The 13,022-nt window shown below is 35.4% G+C and overlaps 1 long non-coding RNA gene across 1 annotated transcript; it reads left to right on the top strand.

Moving 5' to 3' along the window:
• The first annotated feature begins 211 nt into the window (after nucleotides 1-211).
• LOC127874934 (uncharacterized) lies at nucleotides 212-4,041 on the top strand. The gene is made up of 4 exons (XR_008047189.1): nucleotides 212-755; nucleotides 1,292-1,432; nucleotides 1,881-2,054; nucleotides 3,049-4,041. It is a non-coding gene; the product is annotated as an uncharacterized LOC127874934 (long non-coding RNA).
• The last annotated feature ends 8,981 nt before the right edge of the window (nucleotides 4,042-13,022 follow it).

Below are 13,022 nucleotides of genomic sequence, written 5' to 3'. Positions count from 1 at the left end.
ATTCACTATATCGTAAAAATTAAAAACCTTTATATATTTTCACGGTTTCAAAATATTAGGTTGGAATAAACGAGTGTAAATTCTAGTTTTACTGTTTTGATTATGCGCCTTTAAATTTTCGGCATTTACATATTTTCGAGATTTACTGCATTGAAACCAAGCGTTCGATTGCTTGACGTCACTTGGTGATCGACATCGATGAAACGCTTGCTTACGCTGTAGATGTTATTTTCTGTGCAAATACAAGCGTCTATTGATAACGAAACGATAATTTGTCAACAATGAGAATCAGATACTTGGCTTAATAATTTTCATTTAAAATGTCTAATTTGGATATAATTCGGAATACAAAACGAAACTTAAAAGGTATTGAAAACAACAACGTTCAAAAGAACAATGTGGATTTCAATAGAAAGACTATTTCCACCGACAATCAGGATTTCCGGAATGACCACTGTTATTTTGACGATTTTTCTATCGGTTCGTCGGTAAGCGTGACCACATGTGACAACAGCGATGCTAGTTGGATATAAAATTGGTAGACGTGTCGTTGAACTCGACACATTGACCGAATCGCTTTTAGCATGCAGTGCTTGTCAAGTGCCCATGAATTTACTTAACACTGTAGAAAGCAGGGATTTCGGACAGGCATGTGTTTTGGACATACAGTTTAGCAATTGTGGTGCAGTAAATAATGTGGCTACTGGACGGAAACATGGCAGAGTTTATGACATGATCACAAAGCTTGCATTTGGGTAAGACTTCTTTGTCTTTTTGGTACATTGGTGCATTATATCATGATTTATTGTCTAAATTACTGATACTTTTGAATACATTCAGATAGTTATCTCTAAGTAATTCGCGTGTAGTCTACATGCATACATTTTTTATATTGTACTTGCTATATTTTTCCTTCATATTTTGTCTGATTTACTGCCAGTAAACACAATTACAGTAGAATGTGAATGGTTGTCCTTAGTTAAACATGTATATTTTAAAGTGACATAAGTTTATTTTCTTCCTGCAGTCCTAGTTATTAATACCGGTAATAAATATGAAATTTTACAAGTTTACAAAACATAAATATTCTCAATTTGTCAAATACGTATTGGTTTTGAAAATAAAGGGCTTGAATTAATTATTATTTGTGTGTATGTAGATCACTAGGTCTTATAAAATGTTGTAACTTTTGTAAATTAGTGACATTATTTCATATTATTTTATTCCGCATAAGCATATTCTAGCATTGTGCATTGTCAACTGTTCTGTCATTTACTGCAATCTGTTTCAGGTAAATCAAAAACTGGGTGTTTCACCTGGGACTTTCACATCGAAACTGGCCCTTCTCCATGACCTTCAGCACAAAAAAAGAAAGGCTATAACTGTTACTCGTGCAGCAAAACAGTGACGCATAAGACTTAAAACTCGAACGGTATTTTTAATTATGGGCATTTTATATTTAAAACACAGTATTCTTCATTTGTATGCCCCCAATTGGCGACATAGTTTTCGCACTGTCCGTGGGTCGGTCAGTCCCTCACACTTTTCGTGCCTGCTCTCTAATTCAAGTAGTTTTCATCCGATCTTCACCAAACTGGGTTTCTTACAATTGTATGGATTATTTTTTTATATAGTTACAAAGTTGGAGTTTGGGGCATCCGTGTCGTGTGGACACATTTCTTGTTGTAGATTGTATCAATAGATCCATCAATTATATATGCAAAGTAGTAGTATCATTTAAAAGCATATGCTAATGTTTGTAAATTGATTATTGTAAAAGCATTAATGTGCTGTGTAATCATTTCTTTAAATAAAAATCGGAGATAACCCATGAAGGTGCAAGCAAATTTTCCAATTTGAAATTCTGTTTTTCTGTTCAGGCATTCAAAGGACAGTGCAAGAAGTACAAGCGGGACCAACATACAGTTCAAACATAGAGGACCAAGACGTTGAAGTTACAACTATACCCCCACCTATACCCAAGCCTGGTCCAGCAGGGCTAGACACTACTGGGAAGGAATTTGTTTTCTTTGATTTGGAAACAAGAGGGTTAGGTAAAGTTTATTTTTAACATATTCCTTATTCACAGTGTTGCACATACAGAAGTTTATCTTGGTCAAATTCAGGTATTTAGGTACTATAAATCTCCAAAGTTGAACTTCTATTAAAAAATATACATATTTACTTACATGTATAACATAATTCAACCTGCTACTGCTGAGTAACTCAATGTGTCAGAGATATCGTGTGAATTGTTGGTCAACCTAGCATATGATTGAATTGCAACAAGAGTTATGTTCAGACTAATTTCTCATTTTGCTTTCATATAATACATCATTCTTAATCTTTATTGATAAAATGATAGTAAATACCACTTAGATGATGCAATGTTACATTACCCACAACTGGCTTTAGTATATTATTGTGCATCGTTTAAGAATTTAAACACTATTCTCTTCGCTTCTTCAGATTTATGAATACATAAGATCATTAGATGCCTACAACTTACTTTGATATATCCATGAATGGAAGAAAAGAGCGTTTCAATTTTCATAATAACAGTTATTATGCCCCCCTTGGAAGAGAGAGATAATATTGTTTTGCTGGATGTTTGTCTGTGGGTAGATCATTAAGTTTCCGATCAATAATTTGTCAACTTTTTCACTGATTGGCTTTTTACTCTCCATGTGCATAGGGATTGGACAGTATATAACCCCCATTTAAATTATGGTCACTTAGTCAAAGGTCACAATAAGTGTGAAAATTGTTTCCGATCAATAACCCTTCAACTGAAAATTCTCTTAAACCACAATGCATAGAGAATGAATGTGAAGGAACCTCTTCTACGATTGTTCACATTAAGCTTCAAAAAAAGTCCTGTCCTGGTGGGGGGCAATGTTTTTCCCTTTTATATTTATTGTAAACACTTCAAATGTATTTTAAGAAGTTTACATTGTACTTGGGGGAGCGACCCAGGGCTCTGTGATTAACGGGGCTAAAATGGATTTTGTGCAATTTCTATTCAAAATTTTTGTTTTGTTTTTTCAGAGCACACTTCTCACATAATTCAGATAGCTGCAGTGCATTCAACTGGTCAGAAGATTTCCTTGCAAGCGTCAGAAATAACTGGAGTGACAGTTGTTAGCGACTCTATGCTTGTCAAGAGACAAACAGTAACAGCTGTCCCCATCAAATCTGCATTGACAAGTTTTATAACATTCTTACAGAAATGTTCACCAATTATTTTAGTTGGGCATAATATAGAGTCTTTTGATTGTAAAGTGTTGCTCCGTGCTATCCATACTTGTTGAAAAATGTTTGAGTTTCAGCAAAATATTTGTGGCTTTTTAGATACTTAAAAATGTTAAAGGAAATATTACCAAATATGAAATCATATTAGCGGGAACATTTAGTTAAAGACGTCATTGGTGAATTATACATGGCACATGGCTCTATACAGGATATTTTAGCTTTACAAAAGTTAGTGAACTCTGTTCCTTTTGACCAAAAATTGTTAACAAATATTCATTCAGCTTTTACCGAGCAGTGTTAACATACAATGTGTAACTAAATGTTGCTTCCAACATCAAATCTTTACAAACCATAATTGATACAAAAGTTATAAGTCAAGGTGTTGCAAGGAAAGTTGCAGGAAGTGGATTTCAACTTAAACATTTGAGTCCTGTATCAAAAAGAAACGGACTGAGTGGTTTGAGGAGCCCCCTTTCAGAGGTTACAAACGGACAAATCAGAGTAACAAAATCAGAGAAAATAATATGTACAATAGCGAGTTATTTGTTGCCTGACATCTAACCAATTGTAATTTGCATCTTGTATATAGATAAGCTATGAAATCTAAAAGCTGTTACATCATTGTTTTTCCTTCTCGATGACGAACATAGTTGTGATTCTTATGTCAGTTGTATTTCTCATGTTTCACCTAAGTTGTAAGATATTTTTGGCAGTGCATTAAACCACAGATGGTGTGTGAAACATAATTGCCCAGCTTATTGTATTCTTTGTTGTTTTATGCTTCACTGGCCAAAGGCCAGCGGGGCTTATGTTATGATTCTGTGTCCGTTGTGCGTGCGTGCCTGAACGTTTCCTTTAAACATCTTCTTCTCCTAAACTACTGGTCCAATTGTGATGAAATTTCTCAGGAATGTTCCTCTTTCAACGTTGTTCAAATTATGCCCCTGGGGTCAAATTTGACCCTGCCCCGGGGTCACAAAATTTAACGTATGCTTATATAGGGTCTATTTTGTGAAAACTTCACATATTTTTTCGTCCATAACCATTGGGCCTTGGGCTTCCAAATTTGGTATGTAGTGGCATCTTATAGTCCTCTACCAAGTTTGTTCAAATTATGCCCCTAGGGTCAAGTTTGACCCTGCCCTGAGGGTCACAAAATTGAACATATGCTTATATTAGGCATTTTTTGTGAAAACTTTAAAAATCTTCTTGTTCATATTAGTATGGCATAGGGCTACCAAATTTGGTATGTAATGACATGTAATAGTTCTCTACCAAGTTTGTTCAAATTATGCCCCTTGGGTTAAATTTGAAACTGCCCCGGGGGTCACAAAACTGAACATATGCTTATAAAGTGCTTTATTGGTGAAAAAAAATTGTCCATATCTATTGGGCCTAGGGCTACCAAATTTGGTATGTAGTGACATCTTATAAACCTCTACCAAATTTGTTCAAATAATGCCTCTGGGGTCAACTTTGACCCTGCCGCGGGGGGTCACAAAATTTAATAAACGCTTATAAAGCGCCTATTTTGTGAAATCTTTAAAAATCTTGTCGAAAACCATTCTGACTATGGCTACCAAATTTGGTATTCAGGAACATCTTATAGTCATCTACCAAGTTTGTTACTTTGGGTCAAATTTGACCCTGACCCGCAGGTCACAAAATTGAACATTATATACGCTTGTATCTTGCTTATTTTATGAAAACTTTAAAAATATTCTTGTCCTTAACTCTACATCTAAGACTTAGGGCCACCACATTTTGTATGGAGTGAGATATAGTAGCCCTCTACAAAGTTTGCTAAAATTATGCCCCTGGGGTTAAATTTGACCCAGCCCAGGTGGTCACAAAATTGTACATGTGCTTAAATAGGGCCTATATTTAAGTATCTGCACATGCGGAGAATATTTGTTTCAGTCTTTTTTTCAGCAGTGGAGCGATACAGGGCCATCATGGCCTCTTGTCTTTAAATACACATCACACAGTTTTAAAAATAATTTTAAAATACCTAATACATATGCTCAATTTACAACCAACAACATGGGTAACAGGTGGGTGGGGTAATTTAAGATGTTTATTTGAACATCAACATTGTTTTTACAGTTGTTACATCTGAAATATTTTCATAACAATATACATTATAAATATTTCTACGTGTATCACACTTCAGTTGATAATTTGATTGTTATGGAGCAGTTATTATATAGATATGTTTTAATTACTATTACAATGTTAGTCATTGTATTTTTGAAATTACGTCCATATTAAAATGTCTATAGCAAAAAAAAATCCACGGTGACCTATCAATTTCTTTACTTCATTTTAATGCTTAGCTAGTTGACTTTAATTATTGAGAACTTCAAATGAATATGAATATTACATCAACAGAAATATGTATCTGTGTTGCATGTTATCTATTTTGAACTGTGCAATAAAAAATTCAAAACAAACAAAAAACTAGTCATACTTATTTCTCATTATTTTTTACGATTTCCATAATTTTTGGTTTTAAAACTGTTCACTATGATAATACACATGTTACAGTTGCTAATCTAATGCAATCTCAATACTATTATGCCATTTTAAATGTATTACACAAAAACATTTTACCGTACCCCCAAATTTATGCCCCGCAAAAATGACCTTTTTTCAAACGCACATGGCATTTAAAAACCTTCGTTATCTCAAAATTATTCACGGTGACCTCTCTTTTTTATTTTATATTAATTTCAAATACAGATTCATTAATCACCATACAAAAAATTATAGCATTCCGGATATTTTGAAAATTTTCACAAAACGATCGAACATCCTTAAATAAGGCCTATTGTGTGCAAACTTTAAAAATCTTCTTGTTCTTAATTATAGAGCCTAGGGCTACTAAATTTGGTATGTAGTGATATCTAATAGTCCTCTACCAAATTTGTTCAAATTATTCCCCTGGGCTCAAATTTGACCCGGCCCATGGGCTCACAAAACTGAACATATGACGTTTACCAGTGGAGATTACTGCGGCCGTTTTGCTGTGACCAACAACAACATCAACATCTTGAAAACATGAGATAAAACCCTGTCATTTAGTGCCATTTTAGGTCAGATGGTGACTGCTTACAAAGGCATTGAAGTAAGAACATGTGTTATGAATGTTTTTCTTACAAACTAAAAAAAAGTCGGGTTTTATTTAAATATGTCGAAAGGGACCATATATCTGGATGAAAATATTTTGGATGACATGTTAATTTCATGTCTTTTTTGTAGTGTTTAAACCAGTTTAATAATATGTTATTGATTTTAAAAACACAACTTCCATGAACATAATTATTTTAAGAAAAGTCAATATATGATACTGCACGGTAAACTCAAACTTTGTATCCAAGAAAAGGTGTTGAAATTAATGAAGTGCACTGTTCTTAACTATCGTATATGCTGCTTTATTTATAACTAATGATTCATTGTTCCATTTGTGAATCGTGACTCATGAATTGTGGATATGATTGTCAATTGCTCAACAATCCATATATATTTCTGACCAATTTATAATTTTCTTAATCAGGGTTCGACACTAAGGCACGTTCGACAGACATTGTCTAGTAAGATCGGTGGTTGGGCTAGTAAAACTGTGGGCTAGCTTGTCTGACTGGTCGTACATACAAAATCTATTCTGATTCATATAACTATAACTAACCGAAAACCTTTTTCTCTTAATGTATAAAATAACTATTGTATCCATTATTTACATCAGAACAAAACTAGCGTTTATAAATAAACGCGGAGCATTCACATGATTCATCGCTATTTTTAGAGGCGAAGGAGAGCTTCCCGCATAAATAGCTTGTTTCCATTGGTAAAGTTGTCATGAATATTAACCCTTTGCATGCTGGGAAATTTGTAGTCTGCTAAAATGTTGTGTGCTGAATTTCTAAAATTAGCATTTTCTTCATTTTTTTCAAAGAATACTATCAGAATAGCAAACAGTTTGGATCCAGATTAGACGCAACATTCTGTGGCGTCTCATCTGGATTCAAACTGTTTTCAAAGACCTTCAAAATTAGGTTCCAGCACTGAAATAGTTAATGATTTTCTGCAGTCGTAGAACTTTACATCAAATTTTTACGACTTCTATCGAAAATCGGTATCGTCAATGTAAACATCTTGGCGTAGAAGACGAGAGAATGTAATTTAAAGAGTGACTTTGTTCAAGATTGGATTTTCATCCAACAAATAAGCTAATAAAGAAGAATCTGACGGTAAAACTGACACAGATTATGATGGAAAAGGGCATTGGAGCTCTGGTAGCATGGAGCACAGCGGTCAAGGAGGCCAGAATTTAATAACGTTTAATAAATGTCACCTGCTGTACAGACATCATTTGTTTAACTGGTGATAAACAGTGTAATTACAACAAACAATTTATGTTGTTAAATAGTTTTATTTTATTTTTTACTTTGTGCATCAAAATAACTATCTTGTGTTCGCTAATTATTTTCTGATAAAACCTGATTAAACAGTTACACGACACAATTCTGTTTATTTGCTATGTCATTTATGGTCTAGTAGACATCAGATTAGGGCTAGTACATTTTAAGAGGAGCTGGTCCGATGGTCTGGCTGTAAAAAAAGTTAATGTCGAACCCTGTTAATACAAGTTATGAATTGATCTTAGAAGTCAAATGTATTACTTAATTAAATACATTTATAAATATAAAGAAATAATCTTTAGATTATCATAATATTCTCAGGCCTGTTGGTCTTAGGGATGTGTGGGTTGATGAGCAATTTCTCCTTTTATCACAATGATTTCTACCCTACCTGATCATTTCCTTCATATTCCATTTTAATTTAATTGACGTCTGCAACCTCTTTCAAATTAGGAAAGTCCAAAATGTGTCGTTTGGTAAAGGGTTAAGGCATTTTGATTCCTATGGGTCTTGTGAATCTGTTTCAAATCAAATGCGTAGATTTGATCTTCAGCATCTAAAAATATGTGACATAGAAAGAACGACAATATCTTTTGGAGAGATAAATGTACCTACGTTATAAGCAAAGGACCTGTGCAACAATTCCCGGGCTTTTAAGTCTGTTTAGTTAACACGGTAGTAACTTTTTCCATGTATAAAAATGCTCATCCTTCCAACTTTAAACCCCCAGTGCAGCGCTTCCGTTAGCTTTTAAAAGTTGGAAGTCCTGACTTCCAAGCCTAAAATTTTGGACGTCCCAGACATAAATTTTGAAGTCCTGATTTCATATTAGAATTTTCATATACGTACATGTTCCAACTCTATCTATTACCCGATAATCCAGTATTAAAACGATTTCTATTTTCAAAACCAAAATACGGACAATATTGACGTCCGCAAACGTCCGCCATTTTACGCCAGTTGAATTGTGTGATGGGGGGATTCCCATTGAACATGCTTTAATCACGTGACGCGATTTGAGAAAATAGAGCACTGTTCATATTAAGTAATTATGACAAATCAACGACTGAATGTCACATGTAAATTATGATCGACGACAAATACTGTATCCGAAAACGACTGTCCGAAAAAATGTACGTGTTTTGCATATGAAATAATCTATGCACATCGTTTGACTGCAGAAAATGAAAACCAATTACTAATTAAATACGTAAGCAATACATAATTTGGTTAACATATTGCTTTACAATATGCTATTGCACTACTTTACTTTGCTAATGAACACTTAAAATATTTCAAGATGGCGGACATTTGACTTATAAGATTTTTGGAAACTAGCGAAGATATTTCGTCAGTTGCAGTTCATGTCTGTACCATCTGCTAACAAATCAGAAATAAATAAATAAAATACCGGGGAAAATCGGTACTGAAAATTTCCGGACTGCGGACTATTAAATTCGTTCTCAAATTATCGCGCACGCGAACGAATTGTCGTCAATTTATTATTTGTCGGTTTATTTTCATACTGTCTTCAGATTTTTTTTCATCGCACATCAGGCGATGGATAGACAATTTTTCTATCGCCAGAGCCGAGATTTCATCGCATTGGCGATCAGGCGATGGGTTAATTTTGCAGACTGCTTATTTTCAAATGCGTATAAACAAACGTGTTATCCGAAATCATTTTCAGATTTTATTATTCACAGAAAGTTACGAAAATTCTAGCAACAAATGAAAATTTCTCGTGCATTTTGTGTACATATGAAAATCATGCGAAAATTAGACTTCATATACGACATCACGTCATTCTTCCTCGGGGAAAGCGTGGACTCAAATATTTGATTGCTGAATAAACACATCGTAACGCAGAGGTCGCTTATGCTATTGTTTACAGCTTCACGTGGGGTCTGCGTGTATTCGGCTGCCTGAGCGCTGATTGGCTGATGCGCTTACCAAGAAGACTTTGATTGACATCTGGAAAAATCAATATTGGCCACTCGCTGTGAAATTCATTGAAAACAGTAGCTCTAAGGCGGAGTTAACGGTCTGAATAATCTGATTTACTGTTGACATTTGTATGTGTTGTGTATTAGAAAATAGCGTACATGCGGATTATCGGACGTCCATGGGACTTCCACCATTTGCATAATGGACGTACGACTGCCGTTTTCGGGCGTAATTTACGCCCGGACGTTCACTAACAGAAGCGCTGCCCAGTGGGACGAGGGATAGAAAGAGAAAGTCACATGCTTGAGTACATTTCAACCCATGCGCATTGCACGTTTTTTCGCAAAGAAAAAACAGTGGAGCGATACAGGGCCATCATGGCCCTCTTGTTTAATGTTTTCATCAGAATGTTTGAAAGGTTCGTACATTTACCATGCTTATTTGACATTATACTAACGCGCAGGATGATCTACTGATATCCATTTAACCTCGGTATAAATCCTGTTGATGCATTATCAATATTAAAAAAGTTATTGAAGACTTAATACGCAAGTGTCTCTTTGTTTATGATTTACACGCTTCAATGTATGTACAGTTTTAGGCCATATATAAGGTTTTCTCAGCAGTTTTCATGCAAAGGTGGACTCAAGAGCCATCATAGTTTACCCTGCATGAACGCCAGGATGCTTCCAACAGGCAATCGCAATATTTGCATCAAAATTGGAAAATTAACCCCCATTTCCATAACTGTTGAGCACAGTAATCCCACTTTCAGTAACTGGTATTTATGCAAAAGTAACAAAGATATGGATCAGACTCACAATTGTGGACAGACCGTGTAAAAACTATATGCCTCCCTACGCAAGAATTATCAAACAGTATTTAAATTTAATTGTGGTTTTTGGATTTCTCTCTATGCTACAAACATTAATGTTTAAGAAACCATGAGTTTGACATAAGGACTCCGCATAAAAGAAAGTAGGGAACGATCAGCAACCTCGGCGGAGTTTTGAAAGGCGTTCAGTCCATTTGGGAACACTACAGCGTTAATGAAGCAAAACTACTACATTTTTAGCTCATCTATTTTTTGAAAAAAAATTATGAGCTATTGTCATCACCTTGGCGTCGGCATCAGCGTCTGCGTCGGCGTCCGGTTAAGTTTTGCGTTTAGGTCCACTTTTCTCAGAAAGTATCAATGCTATTGCATTCAAACTTGGTACACTTACTTACTATCATGAGGGGACTGGGCAGGCAAAGTTAGATAACTCTGGCATGCATTTTGAATGAATTATGTGCCCTTTTTATACTTAGAAAATTGAAAATTTTGGTTAAGTTTTGCGTTTAGGTCCATTTTTTTCAGAAAGTATCAATGCTATTGCATTCAAACTTGGTACACTTACTTACTATCATGAGGGGACTGGGCAGCCAAAGTAAGATAACTCTGGCGTGCATTTTGACAGAATTATGTGCCCTTTTTATACTTAGAAAATTGAAAATTTTGGTTATGTTTTGTGTTTAGGTCCATTTTATTCCTTAAGTATCAAAGCTATTGCTTTCATACTTGCAACACTTACTAACTATCATAAGGGGACTGTGCAGGCAAAGTAATGTAACTCTGACTGGCATTTTGACAGAATTATGTGCCCTTTTTATACTTAGAAAATTGAAAATTTGGTTATGTTTTGTGTTTAGGTCCACTTTATTCCTACAGTATCAAAGCTATTGCTTTCATACTTGCAACACTTATTAACTATTGTAAGGGGACTATGCAGGCAAAGTTCTGTAACTCTGACTGGCATTTGGACGGAATTATGGGCCCTTTATACTTAGAAAATTGAAAGTTTGGTTAAGTTTTGTGTTTTGGTCCACTTTACCCCTAAAGTATCATAGATATTGCTTTCATACTTGGAACACACGCAAATACTATCATAAGGGTACAGTAAAAGGACAAGTTGCATAACTCTGGATGTCATTTTTACGGAATTATGGCCCTTTTTTTACTTAGTAACTTTGAATATATGGTTAAATTTTTTGTTTCGATCCACTTTACCTCTTGAGTATCAAGGCTATTGCTTTCAAACTTCAAATACTTTCATGCTATCATGAGGTTACTGTACCTGGCAAGTTGAATTTTACCTTGACCTTTGAATGACCTTGACTCTCAAGGTCAAATTATAAAATTTTGATAAAATTGCCATAACTTCTTTACTTATGATTAGATTTAATTGATACTTTGACAAAACTACTCTTACCTGACATACCACAATAGACTCCACCTAAACCATCGCCCGTGCCCCCCCCCCCCCCTTCTCCCCCCCCCTTCTTCCCCCCCCCCCTATTTTTTTTTTTTTTTTTTTTTTAAAGATCATCTCACAAATGACCACCACACCCTTACACTATACCCCCCCACCCCACCCCCTCCCCAATTTTTTTTTGAAAAGGTTAAAAAAAAAACCTATTTATTTTGATTATTTTATGTTTGAAATACCGTCCAACCATCGCACCCAAGAATCCCCCCCCACCCCCCTCCCCCCACCCGAATCCCCCCCCCCCCTAATTTTTTTTTTTTTAAGATCATCTCACAAATAACCACCACACCCTCACACTATATCCCCCCCCCCCACCACACCCTCCCCCCCCCATTTTTTTTTTGAAACGGTTAAAAACACAAATATTTATTTTTATTATTTTATGTTTGAAATACCGTCCAACCATCGCACCCAAGAATCCCCACCCCCTTCCCCCCCCACCCTCCACCCCCACCCCTCCGATTTTTTGTTCCATTTTTTTCGCAGTTTTGGAAGATAATGTAATAAATGTCCACACCCCCACACAATGCACCCCTCTTCACTCCACCCCTCCCTCCTTTGTGATTGAAAATGAGAGTCCCTTCACTTTTAAAAAGAAAATAGATGAGCGGTCTGCACCCGCAAGGCGGTGCTCTTGTTTAAGACTTGACATTACATCAAATAATTTAAACAAACTCAAGATGGAAAACGAACATGGCCCTTTTATAATACATGAATTTTGATGCATATATTGCGATTGACTGTTAGAAGCATCCTGGTTCGCATGCAAGGTAAACTATGATGGCTCTTGAGTCCACCGTTCCATGAAAACTGCTTAGAAAGCCTTATATACAGTCTAAAAATGCACAAACAGTGAACCGTGTCAATTGTAAACAACGCTGCACTTGCGTATTCAGTCTTCAATAACTTGTTTAATTTTGATAATTAATCAACAGGATTTATACCGAGGTTGACTGGATATCAGTAGATCATTCTGCGCCTAAGTATAATGCCGAATAAGTATGGTAAATGTACAAACCTTCCAAAAATCTCGACGAAAACATTTAAAAATCATTGGTTAACCGCCATTTTGAACAACAGTTACTATTTTTCT

Source organism: Dreissena polymorpha, chromosome 1 (assembly GCF_020536995.1).
Source record: "Dreissena polymorpha isolate Duluth1 chromosome 1, UMN_Dpol_1.0, whole genome shotgun sequence".
Classification (NCBI taxonomy): domain Eukaryota; kingdom Metazoa; phylum Mollusca; class Bivalvia; order Myida; family Dreissenidae; genus Dreissena; species Dreissena polymorpha.
This window is presented reverse-complemented; position numbering and strand designations above follow the sequence as displayed.